Source organism: Physeter macrocephalus, chromosome 17 (genome assembly GCF_002837175.3).
Source record: "Physeter macrocephalus isolate SW-GA chromosome 17, ASM283717v5, whole genome shotgun sequence".
Classification (NCBI taxonomy): Eukaryota; Metazoa; Chordata; class Mammalia; order Artiodactyla; family Physeteridae; genus Physeter; species Physeter macrocephalus.
This window is the reverse complement of record NC_041230.1, coordinates 52,624,377-52,633,360: the sequence shown is the minus strand read 5'-3', so window position 1 is coordinate 52,633,360 and position 8,984 is coordinate 52,624,377. Positions and strand designations below refer to the sequence as shown.

The window sequence follows — 8,984 nt, the reverse complement described above, 5'->3', positions numbered from 1 at the left end:
CCCGGGAGACCCGGCGCCCGCGGGCGAGGCGGGGCCGCCGTCAGCACCGCCCTCGGGGGCCGGGGAGGGGCGGAGGGAGGCGTGCGAGCGGCGGCGGCGGCGGCGGCGGCTGCCCCGAGCGCCGGCCGGGGCGGAGCGGGGCGCCAGCGCGCGGCCCGGCCCGGGCCAGGACCCCCGCTGCTCCCTCTTGAAGGCTCGTCGCCGCGGCCCCTCGAGCCCGGCCGCCGCCGCCAGTGGCGCCGGGGCGGGCCCCACCGTGAGCCCTCCAGGAAGCGGTGAGTGCCCTGCGCCGCGCGCCCCGGTGCCTGGCACGGCGCTGCCCACCCCACCCTTCTCGAAGACGCCGCTCTTCCCGAGAGCCGCAGCCCCGCGGAGCAGCGTCCACGCCCCGCCAGCCCCCGCGGCGGGAGTGGCGTCCCTGGGGCGGGCGGGGGCCCCGGGGGGCGGCGGGGGACCCTCGCGGGCTCGGACGTGCCCCTCCAACTTCTTGCAGAGTTTTCTGCGGGTACGCGGGTGTGGGGAGAGTTGGGCCTCCTCTGGCCGTGTTGCAGCTTAACACTGGGCGGGCCGGGGGAGGGGTGTGTCCCCGCGCGTGGAAGCCTCCGGCCCCCCACTCCCCACCTGCCACCCCGCGCTGTCACGAGCTCCTGGGGGACGGACCAGACCGCCACTCCTGAAAGCTGGAAAGGAGCCCGGCGGGGGGTGGGGGCAGGAGGCCTCGAGAGGAACCATTTCCCCTCTATCGAGTATTTCAGAATATATTATTTATGAACCGCCTCACTTAGGGGGCCCCTTCGCTCCCAGAGCATCAAAGCAGGTTTGCAATCTCGAAGGGCGATTTGAGCGTGAACGCACTCGCGACTCTCCCGGCCCGTTGAGCTCAGCGGACCTGGGGGGAGGCACTCCTTACAAAGGTTGACCGGTAGCCCGGCGTGGCCAGCCTGGTGGGCGGAGTCAGGGCGGCTGGGACCTCTTACAGACTGCCCCCCCCCCCCCCCGGCTGTCAGCCCGCGGTGGAATCAGAAAAGTCTGTGCGGGCTGAGCCTCCTTTGCCTCACTGAGGATGGGGGCGGGGGAGGAGGAGGTGAAGGCAGCCCGGTGGAAGCGCTCCTGTGACTGTACAGCCTTTGTGAAAAACCACCCCATCTTACAGATGAGAAAACTGAGGCTCGGAGTGGCCCACCTGGATTGGCAGGGTAAAGGGTTTCCTGCACGGCCCCCAGAGGCGCTTGGGGAGCCCCTGTCCCAGGCCAGGTTAACTCCAGAAAGCACCCTGTTACCTGTCCAGGCCACACCCACCTTGGGTTCTGTGTCCCCGCCCTGGATGGGAGGGAGGCCGTGTATTTATGGAAAGACTTAATCTCTCAGCCCACCCCCCCGCAGGAGGCTGAAACCTCCACCAGGCTAATCTCCTCTCCCTGGAAGCCTTTCTCTTGGCCAGTGGGGTGCCCGCCGTGGGCCCTGAGCCTGAGGTTGAGAACACCTCTGGACTTGCCCTCAGTGGCCACGGAAAGACAGCGGTGCTATTTAATGTTTACTGAGCACTAAATGATGGTACCCATCACCTGCGTTTTCTGTTTTCATTCTCTGACCTAATACTGTTATCTCCATTTTACAGATGAGGACACAGAGGCTTGTAAAGATAAAGTGACTGATCCAAGGTCACACGCGGGCCGGTAAGTGGCAAGGCCGGGCCTTGGACCCCTAGCCCTCCCAGTGTAGGACCACCAAGTACAAGCCTTCCCCCATGAAAATATTGTTTGTGTATAATATACACACAATAATGTGTACACATGCAAAGTGTACGCCCAGATCAAGAAACACAAATTCCCCAGGAACCCACTCATACCCCATGGAGCCGCAGTCTCCCCTGGGAGCCGTGGGTGGTTTTGTGTGTACCACAGGCAGTGCCACATTGTAGTTACTTTTTATTTGGCGCAAAGAACACAATAGTTTACGCTTCTCTTTGCGCGGCAAACCTGCAGGGAGTGATTAGGAGTTTGCGGCTCCTAACTTCAAGGCTGCTGTTAAAACAATGACATGTTTTCTACTTAACCCCATGATTAATTAACCATTAGCCTAACTTCTAGTACAAGACCTCTTATTCTGAAACATTTTTATTGATGTGTAACATGGGGAAAGTTGCACAAATCCTAAGTGTTGAGTTTAATCTCACAGAGGCCCCGAGGTGGCAGTGGGCAAGTATTGTGCTCAGACTTACATGGCCAGTCAGCGGAAGGCCACGGCTAGACCCCAGGCGGCCCAAGACCCTGCCGGGTGACAGCGACGCGGGTGGTGATTTTGGTGGGCACCTTGCCCCTGCCCCCAGGCCCATCCTCTTTCGCTTCCTGTCGGCAAGCAGCTGTGGGCCAGGCAAGCGCCTCCTGCAGGTGTGTGGGCTAAAGCCAGGGAGAGGCTCGTGTTTGCACTCTGTGTACCAGGATGGGAGGCATGTTAACGCTTGTAGCATCTGTTCCCAGCACAGTCCCCTTTGGCTGGTATTGCAGGAATTCTAATCCTGTTGCAAAAGGAAAGTGCCTTTTTTAAAAAAGGAAGAAAACCAAGACGTGTCGCGTGCCCGCCGGGAGCCCTGATTGGCCAGTCTGTTAGTACGTCTTCCCTGTGTCTGCAGGAAGGAAACAGGCACGGAGAGCTTGCCCAGACGCCCCCAGCTGGGAGGGGAAGCTGATTCCATCTGGTCTGGTGGGTCTGCCCACCTAGGCAAAGGGTCACATTCCTCAGCTATGATTCTTCACACCTGCCCTCTCCTTGGTCCTCGAGTGAGACCTTGGTTCAGGGTGTGAGGCCCTGTGCCTGGGCTGAGTCATGACCTCCGCGGGGCTCTTCTGATTTCATCTGGGAGGTTGACTCTACAGAGGCCAAGTTCAGGCTTCTAGCCCGATTCTGCCTTTCATTGACTTTCCCTCTCTAGGCCTCCATGGCCTCATCTGGGAAACCCAGGTGACAACCTTCGTGTAGGGTTGCCAGGTTTAGCAAATAAAAATACAGGCCGCCCAGTTCAATGTGAATTGCAGATAAATGACGGCTGATGATTGGGAGGAGTATGTCCCATGCAGCAGCCGGGCCTCCTGTATTTTATTTGACCAGTTCCAGTTCCAGATCTGCAGGATTCCTGCCAGGAGGGGTTTTATTTCATCCTCTGCTGCCCAACCTCCATGATCCACCAAAGCAGAAACTGCAGGGAATCAGCCGACATTGGCCAGAATTCTACAAGCAGGGTGCCTTCAGCCCTTGAGTGGTTCTTGTGTCTCCGGTACGCAGTGCTACATCTTCTTTACTTTTTACTTTGTGCAGAGAACACATTTGTTTACTGTTCTCTTCGCATTGCAGACCTGCAGGGGGTGAGCTGGCCCGCGCTCACGGCTGCGAGCTGGTAGTTTGTGGCTCTTAACTGCAAGGCGGCTACAAAGACAGTAACGGACACCTGGGCCAGGTGTGTCCTTTCCCCGTGGCTTTAGAGAGGCCGTGTGGGGTGCAGAGCAGCAGATATCCCATCCATCTCTCCACCTCTCAGGGGAGGGGCGGACCCCCTGCAGGAGGAAGTAAGTTTTTATCACTCGCTGCCCGCCCCTGTCACCACAGAGGATCCTGTCGTGGCCATTTGGCGGTAGGGAGATTTTTATGCCTGGGTGCAAGAAAGAACCTGTTCTAACTCAAGCTGTTGCGCAAATAAGTAACAGTCTGATATTTTGAATGGAACATAAACAGACCCCGATTCAATACGAAAGGGAGGTTTTTCACACTCCCGCGAATGTGTGAAAGAGAACATTTATACCTAAACTAGCAGTTCTCTTGGGTCCGACTGCTTTCCTACCAACGTGCCAAGCTAAGGGGGCCCCTCTTGAAATCTTTCCTCTCCGCCCATTAAATCTTTATTTTCTAATGACGAAAACGTGTATCTTTGTAACCAATTCAGACGGTATAGACGTCCGCGAGTAGAATGATAGACACTTAAGCGGTGTGGTGAGATCAGCCGGGCTAGGAGCTGCGGCTCCCTGGCCGCTTGACCGCTGGGTGCTCCGTTCCCTTCTGTGTACAGCGCGGATGAGGATGGTGTTATCTCGTCGGGTGCCGTCAGGCTTAGGAACTTGTGTAACGGGCTCGGCCTCTTGAAAGCATTAGCCTGACCCCTGTCAGCTGTTAGTGTCGTGATGGTGGCATTTGGGGGGATGTAGCCCCGCTTCCCGCAGTTAGGCGTCGGTATGGCTACCGTTTGGACAGATGAAGCATCACGCTTGCCTTCCTCATTGCCAGACAGCCCATCCCATCCCACGTACAGGGGGCGTCTCCCACAAAAGCACCTGCCATCTCTGCAGGGGGCTGCCCCCCCCCCGCCCACTCACGAAGGGAGTGCAGTGGATGGGGCTCTGTCCACAGTCCCACAGAAATCACCGTGGGGAGCAATTCCTCCCGCTGCGACAGGCCACGCCTCGGAATCCGGGACCACGTGGCAGGGTGCCCCTGCTTCTCTCCCCACGCAGCACCCTCACAGGGTGCTGGATGGTGACATAATGGCATGTATGGTTGACAGTGAGGTGATGATGACGGTGACACCTGTCCCAGGCCCTGTCCCGGAGGCCGGGCCCGGATGCCTGATGAGGACACAGAGCCTGGGAGGCAGAGCATCAGCGTCTCAGGCTCAGAGAGGGGAATGACTGGCCTGGGGTCACACAGCTCGCACAGACTCTCAGTTCCTCTCAGCCACTGCCAAGCCCCATCACCTTCCTTCTGCCTCTGTGGGGCGCTACAGCAACGTGCACCGGGATAAGAAAAGTCGGTCAGTGAAAACTCCATTTGGGAGTTCTAGAAACCAGAAATAGAATCACTACACGTAGACAAGACCTCTTGATGCCACATTTGCCTGCCCCTGGCACAGCTTCCTGTCCCCCGGTGTCCCCTGAATCCAGGCTGCCAGGTCCTCTTCCTCCTCCTTCCTTTTTTCTTTCCCTGAGTGTTTTGAGATAGGCATTTACTTATTTATTTATTTATCTATCTATCTATTTTTGGCTGCGTTGGGTCTTCGTTGCTGCGCGCGGGCTTTCTCTAGTTGCGGCGAGCGGGGGCTGCTCTTCGTTGCGGTGCACGGGCTTCTCATGGCGGTGGCTTCTCTTGTTGCGGAGCACGGGCTCTAGGTGCGCGGGCTTCAGTGGTTGTGGCACGCGGGCTCAGTAGTTGTGACTCGCAGGCTCTAGAGCGCAGGCCCAGTATTCGTGGCGCGCGGGCTTAGCTGCTCCGCGGCATGTGGGATCTTCCCGGACCAGGGCTCGAACCCGTGTCCCCTGCACTGCAGGCGGATTCTTAACCACTGTGCCACCAGGGAAGCCTCCAGAGATAGGTATTTTTAAAGTCACAAGACCAGTTTGGGGATAAAACCCGTCAATTCAGGACAGTTTTCTGGGAGGAACGGTGTGACACGGCGCCTTCCCCCAGCCAGAGCTGCAGTCCCTGGCTGCCCCTCCAGCCACATCAGAGAAGTTGTAGGAAAGCGCCATCTGATGCTCAAACTGCGGGGGCTGGGTAACTCTGGTTGAGCTGCTCCCTGCTTTCCTTTCCTTTGTTTGAACGCTTCTCTTGAAATAGTTTCAAGCTTGCAGAAAACTTGTGGGAACAGGAGGTGCTACTGTGTCTCCTTCACCGTTTAGCCACAGTTGCTTTACGGGCTTGAGGCCCGTTAAGATTTCCGGCCCAACTCTGTGAGTTAAGCTGCAGAAACGATGGCCCTGGAGCCTGAACACTTCAGTGTGTGTTTCCTAAGAGCAAGGACTGTCTCTTGCAAAACACAGCCCAGCGATCAACATCAGAAAACTCGACATTGGCCCCATACTGTCACCTCCTAGGCAGTTGTCTTTCTTTTTTTTTTTTTTTTTTTTTTTTTTTTGCGGTATGCGGGCCTCCCTCTGTTGTGGCCTCTCCCGTTGCGGAGCGCAGGCTCCGGACGCGCAGGCTCGGCGGCCACGGCTCACGGGCCCAGCCTGCATCGGCAGGTGGACGCGCAACCACTGCGCCGCCAGGGAAGCCCCAGTTGTCTTTCTTTTGACCATTTTGTTGCTTTTCAAACAGACACAGAAGTATGTCACGAACTCCCATGTCCCAGCTTCAACAGCAGATGGCGTCCCCAGCCCCCCCACAGCACTGCTGCTGTTTTTCTGTTGTATTTTACAGCAAAGTCCCGACGTCACTCTTTCAGTGAGGACTTCAGCATGAATCGCTGTTTTATAAACCCTGCGCTGGGATGTGTTGTGAGCTCTGTTGGGTGGGCTGTGACCAGCACGTACCTGAGACAGAACGGAAGAGCCACAGACTATGACATCAGAGTGCTGTCCACAGCGTCTGCACAGTTGTGATGTTAAGTGTGCCTAGCACGGGTCCTGACCTCAGGGGCAGACCGCCAGGCGGGAGACCCAGCCCGGGGGAGAGTGGTGGGGTGGGCAGAGACGACGGAGGTAAGCTCTGCGGTTGAAAACATGGGCTTGAAATTCCGATCCCACCATCTGCTCCCCGTACGACCTTTCTGCAGGTTAACTAATAACCTCTTGGTGCCTCGGTTTCCCCATCAGCAGAGTGAGGGTGGCAGTGGTCCCAGTCTCACCGGGCTGTTGTGAGGCTTAACTGACCATGAATCTCTGTCCAGCTGCTCTGGAGGCTGCCGGGCACATAGTGGTTGCTCAGAAAGGTGCCGAGTGTTCCCATAGGTCTGCTCTTTCTCCTAAGGAAGGATGCACTCTCCCTGCCATCTCATCTGCACATTAGAGTCCCCCCCCACCCCCCACCCCGGGAGCTTTTGAAAATCCCAGGGCCAGGCCGCACCGCAGGCCAGTTACCAGGAGTCTCTGGGGCAGGGACCCGGGCATCTGTGTTTTTGTAAAGCGCCTGGAGACTCTGACTCTCAGGCTGCTCGGAGCATCACCTGGTTCTCGTTGGGATGCAGCTCCCGAGCCTGCGGGCGGGGCGGGGTCTGAGAGCCTACATTTTTCACAGCCTCCCCGTGGCGGTGCTGGTGCTGCTGGACCAGGAGCAGCTCTGAGCAGTGAGGCCCTGGAGAAGAGCCTCCAGCGGGAAACCGCCACCTCCCTCCCCTCCATCACTGTCAGAAATAACAGCAGCCGACACTTCTGGCACCTTTTGCTGTGTGCCGCGCGGAGCAAAGCCCTTTCACAGTCACCCCCTCCCGACACGCAGTCCTCAGTTGACACCACTGCACGCGCATCAGCCCCGTTTCACAGATGAGGAGAGGGAAGTCTTGGCAGGTGAAGAGACCTGCCTGCGGTCACATGGCTGAGCCAGGCTCTGGTCCCAGCCAGGGAAACGTTTCCCTGAGCGCACAGCTGTCCTGAATCTGTTCCCAAAGGTGTCTGTCTGCCCTCCCTTTCTCTCCCTCTCTCTCCCCCTCTCTCTCCCTCCGTCGCTCTCCCCCCCTCTCCCTCTCCTTCCCCCCTTCCCTCCCTCCTAGTCCCCCAGTCCATCCCCTAGTGGACGTCTCCTGTCCACCTCCTACCGGCCCACAAGTTCAACCTGGCTAAAACTGAAGCCTTTATCTCGGCCCCTCGTCCAGACTGACCCCTCTCGGGGTGCCACTCTCTCACGAGCCTGAACCTGTGCATCACCCCAGCTTCCAGCTGCTTCTCCCTCCGTACCCTCCCTGCCCCGCTGTCTGCACCACTCAGGCCCCACAGTTTCTGGCCCAGAGCCGAGCCGCTCTGACCTCAGCAAGCACGTGGATCTCTAGGGGCCTTGTTAAAATGCTGATTCTGGCTCAGGGCATCCGGGTGGAGCTGCGATGCTGCATTGTTAACAAGCTCCTCGGGGTGCCAAGGCTGCTGGTAGCGAGGGCCTGGGGGGAGGAGACCGGCCTGCACAGCCCCCTAGAATGTGGAGGCTCCTACGAGCGCTCAGGATAACCTCTGAACTATGTAACCAGCCTCCAGAAACCCCACGGTCCGGCTCAGCTTTGGCCCTTCTGTGGCCTGTACCTGCCCGGCGCCCCCCGCCCCCCCACCCGCCCTCTGTTTCCTCCCGTGGGCCACGCCCCTCTTGTCCTCTGGGCCGTGACACATTCTGTTCCGGCAACACGCCTCTGCTGGTGCCAGTTTGCCTACATTCAGGTGCGGGACCCCACGTGGCCTTGAATGCACTTGTGTTGGGTCTCCTGAGACCAGATGCCAGGATGGGAAATGTGCAAGAAATGTATCAATGAGGGAACTAGGGAAGGGGGCTGGGAGGTCTGAGCGCAAGGAATAGCGAGGCAGAGAAAGCAAGGAAGGGCTGGGGAGCCTCCGAGGACAGCTGGCAAAGCCAGAGGTGGCCGTCAGGGGCGCCTGCCTTGGATCTCGGCCTCGTGCAGGACAAAGAGACAACGGGCTTGGGAGCGCAAGGGCCCATCCGAGATCTGTGGGCGCTGCTCGCGGCCACCCCCCCGCCGCTGCCAGCCTCGCACACAGGTGTCTCCCTGCGAGGCGAGGGATCCCTGCCTTCACCCTCTCAGAGACCCGAGGACCCTCTGAGGTAGAAAGAAGAGCCTGCAAAAGCCTCACAGACCCCTGTGGGGTGGCCCCAGCCAGGGGTCAGGGCAGTAGCAGCTTGGAATCCCAGCTCAACTCCTTCTAGTAAGCTGGGTGGCCTCGGGCAGCTGCTGCCACCTCTCTGTGCCTTGATTTCCACATCCGTAAAACGGGGGGCAGTCATAGCACCTCCCGGGGGCGCAACCGAGGCTCGAGCGTCAAGCTGCCGCCTCTGTTCACCCATCGACCAGTTGGAATGCCCGGGACCATCCCCTTGCAGGGAGATGGTGGGAACGGGCTGGGAGATTTCACCACTGGGGACTGGGTGCCCTTCATCTGTTAGATCTCTGAAGAATTTGCGTTGGAGGAGAGGGGCAGCATTGTAACAAGAGGCACACCCATTTTGTGAGCTCAGGACCCCCCCAGCAGCCCCGCCCCTTGTCCCCGGAGCCAGCCACGCTCCGC

General features: G+C 58.7%; 1 protein-coding gene across 1 annotated transcript in view; it reads left to right on the top strand.

Moving 5' to 3' along the window:
* The first annotated feature begins 164 nt into the window (after positions 1–164).
* The window catches only part of C17H16orf74 (chromosome 17 C16orf74 homolog), a 31,181-nt gene continuing 22,361 nt past the window's right edge, over positions 165–8,984 (top strand). Inside the window, exons 1-2 of the mRNA XM_024124964.2 lie at positions 165–275; positions 1,619–1,676. The gene's annotated coding sequence lies outside the window, so the exon portion shown is untranslated. The remainder of the gene's footprint in view (positions 276–1,618; positions 1,677–8,984) is intronic.